Source organism: Apium graveolens, chromosome 6 (assembly GCF_009905375.1).
Source record: "Apium graveolens cultivar Ventura chromosome 6, ASM990537v1, whole genome shotgun sequence".
Classification (NCBI taxonomy): Eukaryota; Viridiplantae; Streptophyta; class Magnoliopsida; order Apiales; family Apiaceae; genus Apium; species Apium graveolens.
The window spans coordinates 221,086,291-221,101,978 of NC_133652.1; the positions used below are offsets into that span (position 1 = coordinate 221,086,291).

General features: G+C 35.5%; 1 non-coding gene across 1 annotated transcript; it reads right to left on the reverse strand.

Moving 5' to 3' along the window:
- Positions 1 to 14,362: 14,362 nt before the first annotated feature.
- On the reverse strand, positions 14,363 to 14,469 carry LOC141669617 (small nucleolar RNA R71). Its single transcript, XR_012553885.1, has one exon. It is a non-coding gene; the product is annotated as a small nucleolar RNA R71 (small nucleolar RNA).
- Between the last annotated feature and the right edge of the window lie 1,219 nt (positions 14,470 to 15,688).

Below are 15,688 nucleotides of genomic sequence, written 5' to 3' on the forward strand. Positions count from 1 at the left end.
ACCACTCCCCTGATGAACCTACTTGGAAGGCTCCTGTTCGCGGTTCCTATTCTTTGGCTTTCTATCTTCCTCTTCCTATTTTCCTTTTCCTTCACACTCTGCTCACTGCCAGCTTCAACAATCGAGGCTTTCTGCACTAAGGTGGCATGGTCTGTCAGCTCTAACACCGCCACTCGGTTTTGGATCCATTGTTTCAGACCAAGCTGAAACCTTCGTGCTTTCTTCTCTTCGGTATTCACAAACTCAGGCACAAATCTCGACAACTCAGTAAATTTGGCCTCATATTCTGCTACAGTCATCTTATCCTGTTTCAACTCCAGAAACTTAATCTCCGTCTGGATTTCCATAAACCTAGGGAAGTACTTGTCTATAAACAGTCAGGTAAATCTATGCCATGGGATCACAACATCAGTCTCTGGGTTTCGTTTGGACTCCCACCAGTAGTTAGCTTCTTCTTTCAGCATGTAAGAAGCGAAAATGGTCTTGTGTCGTTCCTCAACACCTAGTATCTCGAAGGACATTTCTATCTCTTTGAGCCAGGCCCGTGCTTCCACGGGGTCGGCAGATCCTAGAAACTCCGGGGGTTTGAGAGATTTGAAAGCCCAGAAGGCAGTGGCTGCAGTCTGTTGGGCAGCATGTGGCTGTGGTGGAATAGGCTGTTGGTTCAGATTTGCTCTTAGCAGTTCCATAAATTTATTCATGGGATTCCCTCCCTGATGGGTATCCTCAGCCTCTTCTTCTACATATTCTTCCTCATCATATTCATTATAGTCTAGGTCCTCTTCACTTTCTTCAATTACTACAGGGTCAGGTTCATTCCGTTGTTGGTTAACTGATTCTGCGGGATTTGCCCTGGTTCCTCTTCTACGGGGTGGCATTGTTCTGATAATGAAGATTTGTCAACATAGTTGTAATTATAACAGTTAGATTAATTTATTCATGTGTAAGCATGTAATTTATTATCTAGCATGTTTTTATAAAGTGCAATAATATGGACATCAATTTCTTGATAACTGCTTAGATATATATTTCATAAGGTCACCCACTTATATCTTGGGGAACAAAACAACTAGATGAGTTCATACATGCCTGATTATAATACATCACTACTTGTCCTGAATACTGAAATGCAAATACATAAGTCGTGTACCCTGAAGGGCTAGGAACACTATCTACTACTAGCTATCCTATCAAAATTGGTGACAAGTCACCCAGCCTTCTTCAAGGTCCATATCTAGTCACTAGTCCCTCAGTCACTGTCACTGCGCGTGAGGTCACGCACCCTCCTCATCACTCCTGCCAACATCAACTCTGCATCAGCTACCGGGATGTATCCTCCAATCGTTGTCATCCTCATCTGAACCCTGGTACGGAGCTCAATCCCATCGATCTCTCTTCGGGCTATGGGTGGGGAAGCAGCTCTGAAATCCCCTTGGTATCCTAGTCTGATGGCTCTCTCAGCTGTCAAGGCCTGGCATAACTCCGCAATGCGAGCAGATGCCGCAGTAATCTCAGCGTTAAGCTGAGCCACCATCCAGTCGTGTACAGCTACATGTATGGTCGCCGGGGGTGGTAGAGGTGAATCTGGGTCGCTAGAGGATATGTCGTAAGCCTCGTAGACCTGCGCATATATCCCATTCTCGTCATCATCATCAGTATAAGGCATAGGGCTCTGAATCCCTGGGGGTGGGGTAGGAGAGCGAATGGTCGGGTGAGGGTACATCTCTACATCCCTCCAGCCTACGCCATCTCCCTGGGTCATCTCAACATCATCAGCTATGGGGATAGGAAGGTCGGTCTTCTCCTCCTGAACATCCTCAGTAGGGTCATCATCTGAGTTATCAATGGGTGGGTCCTCTGGCTCGGGAGTAGGTTCATGCTCAGGGACCATAACATCATCAACAGGGTCAACCTCCCTCAAAGGCTCCACTGGTACCTGACACAATAGGCAAGGTGTTACTTACTTAGAGGCGGAATTCCCTTGAGGGTAAAAACTGTCAAGACTACCCGTGTAGCCCGACGACGAACTCGACTTGAGTTCTAATTGATTATTTTATTATTCCTATGTCTACGTATTTTATATCCTATTGTTTCCAAGATTTGATAACCTAAGGCTCTGATAACATTTTTGTGGCGCCCCAAAATCCGTTGTCAGGAATCTCGGAGACCACGCCATCTAAACTACTACAACCACATATCTCATACTACAATATATAAATACTCACACTTCACGACCCCACACTTATCACACACACACACACACTTACAGGTTATTGTCTTGGAAACGAACCATTCATAACTAGAGTAATTCAATCATCAAGTGATAATTATTACAACCCAAAAGTGATTAAGTCTTACCGGGGAGTAATCTTTAAGTAAGGCTAGTCCGTCGGACAAATATACATTTCTTGTTTATTACCTTACATAAGTCATACTTATAAATAAGCCGAACTAAAAACAACTGAAAACTAATCCAGCTTATTCGGACTACATGTGGTATAGCACCAAACAATCTACGGAACAACTGGCCATTTCCTACCTGTTTCCTGGCTGTGGTTCTCATGGCAGGCATCTTGATTCACTATTCTGTTGTGTCAATTTAAGAAATCAAGTGTGAGCTATAATGCCCAGCATAATAATGTACAGTATGCAAATTACTTTATGATAACTTACGTAAAACATCATATATGATAATTATATTTTATTCAAAATTAGTTTTCCTTGGTGATACACACCTTCTTATGAAAACAATTCTTTAATGGATTTTATTAACCTGCGAATACCTTAAAAGTAAACCCAACACCTAGGCTTGGGTTACGGTATTGCATCACAATTCCAATTGGAAGAATTAGGACATTCGTTGGAGCCACCGCATACGATGATCAGTCGTACTGCGATAAAAGTAACCTTTTCTACTAGTAGAAGGACGACACCTTCGTATCCCGGTTATCACCCTTGCCGCATACGAGCTATGTGTCCTCATTTTGGGTATACACACACTTCGTAGGTCCTTAGGTACAGGTTGTACCGTCTCCTACGGTACCAGTAGTATTTCCAATACGCGAAGTACTTGGATCCTACCCCTCCCTTGTCCTTTAGGAGATCCTATCATATCCCGAGAACTCGAACCACATCGAAGTTCCCCCAAGCGTTTTGCTTGTTGATAGGTATAGCTTTACTTCATATATATATATATATATATATATATATATATATACCTCCAAAAGTTTTCGGAGGAAGTACTAGGTATGTGAGTTGACCGTTGTCAACAGATAATTAAATAAGGGGGGAAAGTTTATCTTTGAAACTATATTCAAAATAAGTCGAGATAATATTGTCCGACGATCTGAAATTATCCGAATGATTTTTCGAAAATCAGAAGGTATTTTAAATCAGGTCCTATGATTTTTAAATCATAAACAAACCCTTTAATGAATAATAATAATTAAAACATATTCCATAAATAATTAAACCTCGAATGATTTTACTCTTGTAAAAGAATATTTAAAATAATATTCCTCAACTAGTTTATGTCTGTGAAATTAATAATCTTTAATATTTAATCGGGTTTGAAATAAATAATCATTGGAGTATACTTCTCCCATAATAAAGGAATAGGTATATAATATTTATTATTCGAACAATAAAATATAGTTGAGGGAATATGATCTTTGGGAAGTCGTTTTAATAAAAGTTTGAGGTATTTTAATGTTTCGTAAGTTGACGCCGAGTCCCTTTAAAACGTATTATTATGGACTTGTAATCATCCTATAATATCACCGGAATGATTCCCGGGTTTTTATCTTGAAATCCCGACCGACTCTCGGTCTTATTATAATACGTTACGCTTATAACGGAATTAAACATTTCATGATATATACTTATCGTACAACATTGCTATATCATGCAAAATTCAATAACTACGTGTCATGGCAAACATGGTACTTATGCAATGATAATAAAACAATCCTTTCACAACACAACAGTAAATGGAGTTGGGTTTGTAAACTTGCCTGGGTATCTCGAGGTGGAGGATGCTCTAGTTTCCGCTCGGAAATCTATTAATCATAAACACAATTCGTTAGGTCCCGTTCTAATTTACGGCGACTCGCATTTATGCACTGCTTATTATACACCCTCTCAACTTGTACTACCTTATTATTCCTTTAAGCCCTTATTCACATCATGGTCGCTTCATTTCTCTAAGTATCTTAGGTTCATTTCTCTACTCACGCGGTCTTGGCTCCGATATTTTTATAAAATTGAAAAATCATTATTTTCATTTGAAATTTTATGGCAGTTAGAAAACTCAATATATTACTCTCTATAAAAATTTCATGATTTAGGAACACTTTTAAGTCATTCCTTTATATTTTCAAAATTCATAATTTGTAGCAGTTTTTGTCGTGTAAATCACTTTTAGTAAAACGGCAATAGCTTTTGATCCGTAAAAAGGAATCAAGTGATTCAAGCGCCTAAACGATCATTATAAAGTTTTCTATCATAATAAAGGGTTATTTTAAAAAAAACTATAGTTTACAGCTTCGGGACTTTCTGCAGAAACTTAAAATTACAATTTGTTCATTTTAACGGAATTACGTTTACAATCAAGGTTTTGTTTACGCCCTAACTCTTAACACAACCACCAACAATCATCATCTCATAATCAACACACAAACTCCTCTCAAGAACATCATGTTCTTGAGGCAACAACCATCAACCTAACATCTACTTAACTAAACATCAAAATTTCAACAATACCACTTCTAAAACTAGGTTTACATCTATATACTAAATGGATCTTGAAAATGAATCTTAACTAAAGTTGGGCCAAATATTTTTACCTTTATTGAAAGCTTGAGATGTGTTCTTGAGGATGGTGGAGTCTTGCAAGTGCTTGGTATGATTTTTGGAACCTAAAACCACCATTGAAATCAAGAAACCAAAGAAGAGTTACTATTCATACTATTCACTAGTAACTTTCTTGATTTTATTTCACCCATCAAACCTTGATAAAAAGAGATGAAAGAATTTTATTACCTTAGTTTGGTTTTTAGGAAGCTTGAGAATTAATGGGATGATTTTACCATGGCTAGAACTTGAGATTTTGAATTGGATTTCCTTCTTTTTTTTGAAATTGCCGAATGAAAACAATGAAGGGGGAGACTTTTATGCTTGCTTCCTTGGGTGCTTCTAGGAAATGAGATTGGTGATATCTTATATTGATTTGATATTATCCTAGTTTGAATCCTAGTATTATTCCTTGTTGCAAATCTTGGGGACAAATCCAAGTAGCTTGCTAGCTTACAAGCTAAACTACACGTGCTAGCTTCCTTAGCACACTATTTGACTAGCTTGCTTGATCATCCTAAGTTTAGCTCACTATTTGATAAAGTAACCATGGTTACTTTCTTACCATGGTTAGTTAGTGCGTTACGTTTATTTAATCATTTACACGTTCGCTCGGTCACTTAAGCATTTTCGTAATACTTACTCGTAAATGGTTCGCGACGTAATTCTTTTCGTATTTATTCCTTATATTTTGAATTATCATACTTGAATATAAATCCGTAGGGTTTTAATCTTATAAATACGGTCGTTTTTTAAAGTTCGTTTTCTTCGAAAACTAATAGCGTTTACTTACACTCATTTGGTACGTATAACTGTAATATCAACTCCGAAACTCATTTTCTCATGCACTACATAGTGTGGGCTCAAAAGTTTTTCCCACCCGTCAGGGTTACTATTCATTAAACGTTTTACAAGGTCTCAAAAATTTGAGTTATTACATGGATCTTATTGGTCTGGTTCCTATACGAAGTCTCGGAGGTTGCTCATATACATTGGTAATCGTAGATAATTATTCACGATTTACATGGATGGAATTTCTCAAAGCTAAAAGTGACGCTTTTGAATCCTTCTCTTCTTTATGTAAAAGGATTCAAAATCAACAAAATAAAACCATAGTCTATATAAGGGCTAATCATGGTAAAAAATATGAGAATTCCAGTTTTACTAACTTCTGTGATGAACATGGCATCACAAATAATTTTTCCGCTCCATATACTCCACAATCAAATGGAGTAGTTGAACGGAAAAATAGAACACTCTAAGAAATGGCTAGCACAATACTAAATGAATATCGTTGACCTAACTATTTTTGGGCCGAATATAAGTCAACGGCTTGCCATATTCTTAATCAGGTTTTGCTACAACCTACAAAGCAAAAGACTCCCTACGAGCTCTATTTTGACAAAACTCCGAAGTTAAGCTACTTTCGAGTATTCGGAAGCAAATGCTTCATATTAAATTCAAAAAAATGCCTTAAAAAATTTGGTCCAAAATCAGACGAAGGTATATTTCTTGGATACTCGAATAATAGTAAAACTTGTCGAGTATTCAATCTAAAGTCTCTTATGGTGGAAGAATCAATGAATGTGGCATTTGACGAAAGTAAACCACCCGCGAAATATAAAGATCTTGTTGACCAAGAAAATGTCGAACAAGATGATATTGAAAATATTATTCGACAATTCAAAAATATGGATATCGGGACTCCCATTCGTAAAAATCCATTAGAAATAGACGAAAAGAAAGATGAACTTCCCAAAGCAATTCCTACTATAAAAAGTCATCCACTAGATAATGTTCTTAGAGACTTAAGGAAGGGAGTTCAAACGCGGTCACAAGTTTAAAATGTTGTGAATCATATTATCTTTCTATCTCAATAGAACCTAAGACTGCTAAAGAGGCTTTATTAGACGAGGATTGGATATCTGCTATGCAAGAGGAATTACTCCAATTTTCTTGTAGTAAAGTTTGGGAACTTATCCCAAAGCCTCGTGATACCTTTATAATTGGTACAAAATGGGTATTTCAAAATAAATTAGATGAAAATGGAAAGGTTGTTCGAAATAAAAAGAGATTAGTCACACAAGGATATACCCAAATGGAAGGTATAGACTTTGATGAAACATATGCACCGGTAGCAAGAAGAATTGAATCAATTCGAATGCTATTAGCCTATGCCTGTCATTAAAATATCAAAGTACACCAAATGGATGTACAATCTGCATTCTTAAATGGGATATTAGAAGAAAAAGTATATATAAAATAACTCCCGGTTTTGAATATGCAAACCTTCCTGATTATGTCTATAAATTATATAAAGCTCTATATGGGTTAAAATAAGCTCCAAGATCATGGTATGAAAGGTTGAGAAAGTTCCTTTTAGAAAATAAATTTAAGATGGGAACAGCCGATGAAACCTTATTTACGAGGCAAGAAAAGATGATATATTGCTCGTAAAAAATACGTAGATGACATCATATTTGGTTCAATAAATGATGCACTATGTAAAGAATTCTCTGATAATATGAGTAAAGAATTCGAGATGAGTATGAAGGGGTAATTAAACTTCTTTTTAGGATTGCAAATAAAGCAATCTGATAAAGGCATCCATATCTCTCAATCAAACTATTGTAAGGAGATGTTGAAAAAATTTGAAATGGATAATGTCAAACCCACCTCTACTCCTATGTCTACATCCGATAAATTAATGGAAGATCCAAAAGGAATTCCTATAGACAAAAATAAATATCAGGGAATGATTGGTAGCTTGCTTTATATCACTGCAAGTCGTCCCGCTATTCAATATAGTGTTTGTAAGTGTGTTAGATTTCAAGTAGCACCAAAACAATCTTATTTATCCGCGGTAAAAAGGATATTGAGATGTCTTAAAGGAACCACTGATGTTGGTCTTTGGTATCCAAAAGGAATACCATTTGACTTATTATATTTTTCTAATTCAGACTATGTCGGGCATTTAGTCGACAAAAAACGTACTGGTGGTACTTGTCATATTCTTGGTGGATGCCTAGTTTCTTGGTTTTCAAAGAAACAAAATTTCTTATCCTTCTCGACAACAGAAGCTGAATATATAGCAGCTGCAAAGTGTTGTGCTCAAATATTGTGGATGAAGCAAACACTAGCTGACTATAATATAAAGTTTGATGTGATCTCAATCTTACGTGATAATACGAGTGTTATTGATCTTAGCAAAAATCCTATATTATATTCAAGATCTAAACATATAGATGTGAGACATCACTTTTTACGTGATCATGTCAATAAAGGCGATATAAAAATGACTCATATAGATACAGAGTTTATTCTCGCGGACAGATTCACGAAACCATTGAATTCTGAAAGAATCACTAAACTTCGTCTGGATATAGGAATATTGGAATCAATAAAATAGATAGAAAATAAAGGAATTATATTATCTATCTTCTAGGATTATTTAAGCCATCTCATGAAAAATGATATTTTTCCGATCAAATTATTAAGTCCCGTAAATTCAGATTTGTCAATGAAGAAATTTATTGATCGAATTTAATGAGATCTTAAATAACTTAGATTAACCGAAAAAAATAACACTGTTCGAGTAAATATTTTTACTCAGTGAGATTTATAACGGCTATTATAAAAATATTCTTATAAGATATTATTATATATATCAATATATAATCTTATTTATATATATTTATTTGGATATTTTGAAAACTACTTTGTCAAAAATATAAACTAAATCATCATTTGTAGTTTGTTACCTACGTTTATGGTTAATCTTGTTTGGGTTGGTGAGAAGACGTCGAGAAGACCTAGGAGCACAAATACAATAAAGGAGAAGAAAAGCTTGTTTATACTTGTGGTTCTTTAATTGAGTTGTAACCTTGGATGCTAGTTTTCTTGTTTATTGAACCTATTACTCTTTTTTAATGTACTTTGATTATTATTCAGTTTATAAAGACTTAGTTTATTATACCATGCTTTCATCGAAACTCACGGTGATGATGAGTCCGGTTATGGGCTAATCGTTATCATGGGGTTCTAACGGAGTTACTTATGGATTTCAATAGTTAATTTGTTTCGATAACTTAGTGTACGGTGATTGTATGATATCCTAGTATTGGTTGTGCTTATTCGTCTTATGAGCGTTGCGAACTTATAAGATAGTGTGTTAATCTCTATTGAAGCGAAAGTGAATATAGGGGTTTAGAACTTACCATGCTAGCATAGGTTCATGTATTTAATATGCATGATTCGTAGGTAATTTTAACCATTTTACTTGCCCTATGTAATCATGATAGATAACTTGTGCATTAAACCGTTATGTTATCAAATTCTATAGATATATAGGGTCTCAATATAATTGGTATTCAGCTTCTATTTCTTTTGTCGATATCTGGTAGTAGGGTACTCATACAACGGAAGTTGGCGTTTACTAGTTCCATATTATCTTATTAGTATCATCACCATTGCATGCTAAGGTTAAGAATAAAAAGGCTATTGAATGAAGTATTTAATGAAGTTGGAATCCCATGTTTGTGTTATATAAGTAAATCAACCTTAATTCTCTTAGCAAATATTAGTTAATATAATCTCGTAGTTATAAATAATCTCAACTTGTTATCATCTTAGCATTGAATAATACTCATACCATTGTTGTATAAGTTCATAAATTGAAGTTAATCTTAAAAGAGTCTATATGGGAATGAACCAGAATTAATGCTATATTACTTGTGAACGCGTATACTTGCGTGTAATTTAGCGCGTGTTTTCGTCCTAACAAGTTTTTGGCGCCGCTGTCGGGGACTCGTGGTTTACTTTTAGTTTATGTGCTTGACATCAGTGGTCATTAAAGTTCACTGACTCGGATATTTTACTTACTTGTTTTCGTGTTGCTTTGTCAGGTACTCTAGAGAGCGTGTATGCTAACGTGTTCTCGATCTCGAAAGAGAACACTGGATAAAGCAGAGGAAGTAGTTGAAGAAGTTCTTGTTGAGGAGAAAGTTGAAAAAGAATCTCTTATTGCAATGGGAGAACCGAAGCAAATCTGAAGGCTTTGATTAATTACTCTCAACCGAAGATCAATGATAATCAGTCTCGCATTGTCAGACCAGCTGTAATAACTCGAATTTTTGAGACTTTGTAAAAACGTTTAATGAATAGTAACCCTGGAAGTCAGAGAAACTTTTTAGCCCACCTTATGTTATGCATGAGAAATTGAGTTTCGGAGTTGATAACATGATTATACGTACCAAATGAATGTATGTAAACGCTATTAGTTTTCGAAGAAAACGAACTTTGAAAAATGACCGTATTTACGAACCATCGAGGATTACGGGAATCACAATATAATTATGAATTTAAAACCCTATGGATTTATATCCAAGAACGATACTTCAAAACATAAAGAATAAATACGAAAGGATTTACGCTGCGAACCGTTTACGAGAAATCATTACGAAAATGATTAAGCGACCGAACAAACGCGTAAACGAATAAATAAACGTATCACGCTAATAAACCATGATAGAAAAGTAACCATGGTAGAAAAGTAACCATGGTTACTTTATCAAATAGTAAGCTAAGCTATATAGGCATGATCACCTAAAGCTAAGGAATAGTGAAGCTAAAGGCTAAAACCAACTAGATTAGCTTGTAACCTAGGAAATCTAGTAAGATTTGTCCAAGATATGTCAACATAACACTAGCTTAGGTTATATACTAAAATATATACAAACATATAACACAAGTCTTATTCAAGAAGCAAGCAAGAAGCTCATAAAATCTCTCTCTCTCCAAAAACTCAATGCTGATTTTCAAGAACACCATGGAAAGAAAAATTCATATCTCATGATCTACTCATTCAAAAATCACCAATGTTTTACCAAACCTCTTTCATATCATGGGTAACTCACGCACCAAATTTCATGCCCATCCATAAAGTTCTCAATTTTATAAAAATGTTTGAAGTTGAGGGTGAATAGTTACTCCGAAAATCACTAACTTGTTTTCTTGATTTTTCATTAAAGTTTAAGGATCTTAAAGCTAGAAAAAGGATTCATCAAGGATTTTAGGACTTTATTAAGTATTAACAAGCTTCAAGGAAGGTATAAACATTCATCCAAACTTTGTTTAAGTTTTATGTTTCAAGAAAAGTAAGGATCTTGGATATAAGTATGGTTTTGATGATTGATTTGATATTATCTTGATGTTTAGTTAATTAGTTTTAAGGTTGATGATGGTTTCCTCAATAACATGATGTTCTTGAGAGGATTTAGTGTTGAGATGATGATTTGATGATTGTTGATGGTGGTATAATGATTTAAGACGTAAACGAAACTCGAATCGTAATCGTAACCTCGTTAAAACGAACAAAACTCAACTTAAGTTTCTGCAGAAGTTCCTGAATATATCAACTATAATTTATTAAAAAGTAACACTTTATTATGATATACAATGTTATAAGAATCGTTTAGACGCTTGAATCGCATGATTCCGATTTACGGATAAACAATTATGACAATTTTAGTAAAAGGGATTTACGCGACAAAACTGCTACAAATTATGAACTTTGTAAATATAAATGATTAACTTAAAAATATTTAAAAATCATGAAATTTTTTCCGATAGTAAGAAATATAGTGTTTTAGCTTCCATAAAAATTTCAAGTAAAAATGTTTATTTTTAAAGTTTATAAAAATGTCGGAGCAGAGGTCGCGCGGAGTACAAACGTCAAAAACAACCCCCTGTTAGGAAACTACCACTTCGGGATATTCACCCCTATTACCAGAAAAACATTTTTAAATTATGTATTTTAAATGTTTTCTAGATCATGCACGCGAAAACGGTACGTCAATTGAGTTAAGGGTTTGAGAGATATCAATATTTTAGTGAAAATGGTTTGAATAGTAAAACTCCGTAGTTGACCAAACTTTTGAAATGCATTTCACCTAATTAAATTCATTTTATCCAAATGAAACTTTTAGGATAAATATTAAAAGCACTCAAGAAGCTCCTCGAGGTGGTTTCGTATTAAAATATTAATTTTACGAATTATTAAAAATGATAGAGTGTGAGTCGCGTAATAGTAATATTCGGTAAAGTCAAATCTAGAAGACCACTTTGACCGTCCATTTCGACCAAGGAGTGATACTTATTTCGAGTCGGTCGAATAATGAAAATTATGAAGTATTGAACTTATTATAAATATAAGTTGGTGATGACAGTAGGAATACTGATTAAGATTATGATGTTTGTTGATTAGAAAACCCGGAACGAGGGGAAGTCGGGAAACGTATCTTGGACTCCAGGCAAGTTTTCAAAACCTACCTTTTTGAAACTGTTGTGTTGTGTTTGTTTTCAAATAATTTTGATATATACATGATGCTATATTTATGATGTTTTACGAATTATGTTATATAATATCATACGATATGATAATGATTTTTTTATATGAATATTACCGAATTTCAATCGATAACGCTAGAGAGTAGCATTGTATATATGAGTAGTATATTTTAGACCGAGGATCAGCTAGTATAATTTTGTGAAAACCCGGAAGTATTCCAGAGGTGTTTTATTTAAGAATACAAACGCTATAGTAGAGCGTGATATATAAGGTATAAGACCGAGAGTCGGTCAGTTTTTATAAAGTATAAACTCGGGGTTCATTCCGAAGATGTTTTGGACCATTAAAAGTTTGTACTTATTTTATTCCAAGGGACTCAATCTCCACTTGCGAAACATTAAATACCTCGAACTTTTATTAAAATGATTTTCAAAGATCGTATTCCCTCAACTATATTTTACTTGAACAACGAATATTATTTCGGTTATTAATTTAATATAGGAGAAGTATTCTCTAACGATGATTCATTTCAAACTCGACCAATTATTAAAGGTTACTTTAAATTTCTTAAACAAAAATTAGTTGAGGAATATTATTTCAAATATTCTTTTAAAGTATAATTATTCAAGGTTTAATTATTTAATGATTATTATTTAATTATTAATTATTTATTAAATGATTTAGTATGATTTAAAAATCATTAAACCTATTCTAAAATACTTTCTGAATTTTAGAAAATCATTCGAATAATTCCAGATCGTCGAAGAATATTATCTCGACATATTTTAAATATTTTGAATATAGTTTCAAAAGAAACTCCCCCTCATTTATCTATCTATTGACAACGGTCAACTCACATTATTTTAGTACTTCCTCCGAAAATTTCGGAAGTACGTATACATATATATATATACCCTAATAAGATAAGCTATTTCTATCAACAAGCAAAACTCTTGGGGGAACTTCGATATGGTTCGAGTTCTCGAGATATGATAGAATTCTTTTAAAGGATAAGGGAGGGGTAGACTCTAATACTATGTGTACTAGGGAGACTACCAAAGGTACCGCAGGCGAAGGTACTCTGTATACTCAGGAACTTGTGAAGTATGTGTACACCCAAAATGGGACACGTAGCCCGAATGCGCCAAGGGTGATAACCGAGATACGAAGGTGTCGTCCTTCTACTAGTAGAAAAGGTTACTATTTCCGTAGTATGACTGATCATCATATGCGGTGGCTCCAGTGAATGTCCTATATTCTTCCAATTGGAATTGAGATTCAATATCGTAACTCAAGCCTAGGAGTTGGGTTTGCCATTAAGGTATTTGCATACTAATAAGTCAATCAAAAAATTATTTTGAAAAAAGGTGTGTATCACCAAGAAAACTACTTTGAATAAATACGTATCCTTGTACGGAGTAATATAATTTCCTTTAACAGTCTTTTCATACTGTTGATTATTATGACTGAGCATTATTGCTCACTCTTACTTTCTTTTAAATGTCACAACACAACAGATTACCAGTATGCCGGCATGGGACTTAGTCACTTGAAATCATGGGGAGAATCCCTTACAGCTTTGTCTCAGGTGGACCAAAGTATCCAGATAGGTATAAGATGTTAGTAGTAATTATTGTAACTTCATGTAGAGGTTACGAATAATTATTTAAGATCCTGTAAAGTACATTTGAGTGTAATAAAAGAAGATTGCATTTTGTACATCAGTTCTAAGGCTATAACTTCTGTGTGTGTGCGCGAGATTGGGGTCTGTTGGATTATGGAATCAATACAGGTTACACATGAGTGAAGGATGGCGTGACGCCCCAGATTCCTGACCCCGAATTTGGGGGCATTACACCAGCCATCGCGGCTAACACTTTTGAAATCAACGCTAGCACGAATCAGATGGTGCAGAACTCAGTTCAGTTTGGGGGTTCTCCGATGGAAGATCCCAATATGTATATTAGAGATTTCATCGAGATCTGCGATACTTTCAAATTCAACAATGTGTCTGAAGATGTTATAAAGCTAAGGCTTTTCCCATTCTCTCTGAGGGATAAAGCTAAATGTTGGTTGCATTCTCTACCACCAGGCTCTATCAATAAATGGGAAGATCTTGCTCAAAAGTTTCTTACTAAGTTCTTTCCTATGGTGAAGACTGCTGCAATCAGGAATGCTCTTACTCAGTTTATGCAGCAATCAGGAGAGTCTTTGTGTAAATCTTGGGATCATTTTAAGGAGATGCTTAGAAAGAGTCTTCATCATGGGATGCCTGACTGGATGATTATAAACTGCTTTTATAATGGCTTGGGAGCACAGTCTAGACCCATGCTTGACGCAGCATCAGATGAGCTTATGGGCTAAGATCTACGATGAAGCTTATGAGTTAATTGAACTGATAGTTGCTAATGAATACCAGAACCCTTCTCAGAGACTAAATCAAGGCAAAGTGGCAGGAATTTTAGAGGTGGATGTCGCTACTGCTATAGCTGCTCAGCTTAAGGCTTTGATGATGAAGGTGGATTCTTTGGCTAACTATGGACTTAATCAGATCACTAGTGTCTATGAGCTTTGTGCTGGTGCGCATGAGACGGAGCAGTGTGCTATATCTAGTGAATTCGCTCAGTTTGTGAGCAACTTCCAGAGGTTGCAGCACCCAGTTTCAGCCACCTATCATCCGAACAACCGCAATCATCCTAACTTTAGCTGGAGCAACACTCAGAATGCGGTTCAACAGCCTTATCAGCAGTATATAGCAAAGTAGTACAACCCTCCTGGTTTTCAACAACCGCAATATGCTCCAAGACAACAAATCCAACTTCAGCAGTTACCCCATGGAGGTACAAGTCAAGATAATGAAAATTTGAATTGGAGGAGTTGAGGCTCATGTGTAAGAGCCAAGCGGTTACTATCAAGACCTTGGAGAATCAAATTGGGCAGATTGCCAATGCCTTGCTGAATCGACAACCTGGTACTCTCCCTAGTGACACAAAAGTTCCAGGAAAGAAGGAAGCTAAAGAGCAGGTTCAGGTAATTACAATGAGGTCTGGGAAGGTTGTGAATCCCGAAAAATCTCAAGTTTTGGAAGATGAAGTTGTGGCTGAAGAAGATGCGTAGAAGAAAGCAGAAGTTGAGCCAAGGAAGAAAACTATGGAACACACTCCTCTTGAGGGTAATATAGGGGAGAAATAGGTTATTCCTCCACCTGCTTTTCCTAAGAGGCTGTAGAAGCAAAAGTTGGATAAGCAGTTTACGAAGTTTCTAGAGGTGTTCAAGAAACTTCATATCAACATACCTTTCGTTGAAGCTCTTGAATAGATGCCTAGTTATGCGAATTTCATGAAAGGTATTCTCTCTAGGAAAGTGAAGCCCGATGATTTAGAGACCATTTCTCTCACGGAGGAATGCAGTGTTGTGTTGCAACAGAAGTTGCCTCCGAAGCTTAAAGGTCCTGGAAGATTCACTATTCCTTGCACCATTGGAAACTTG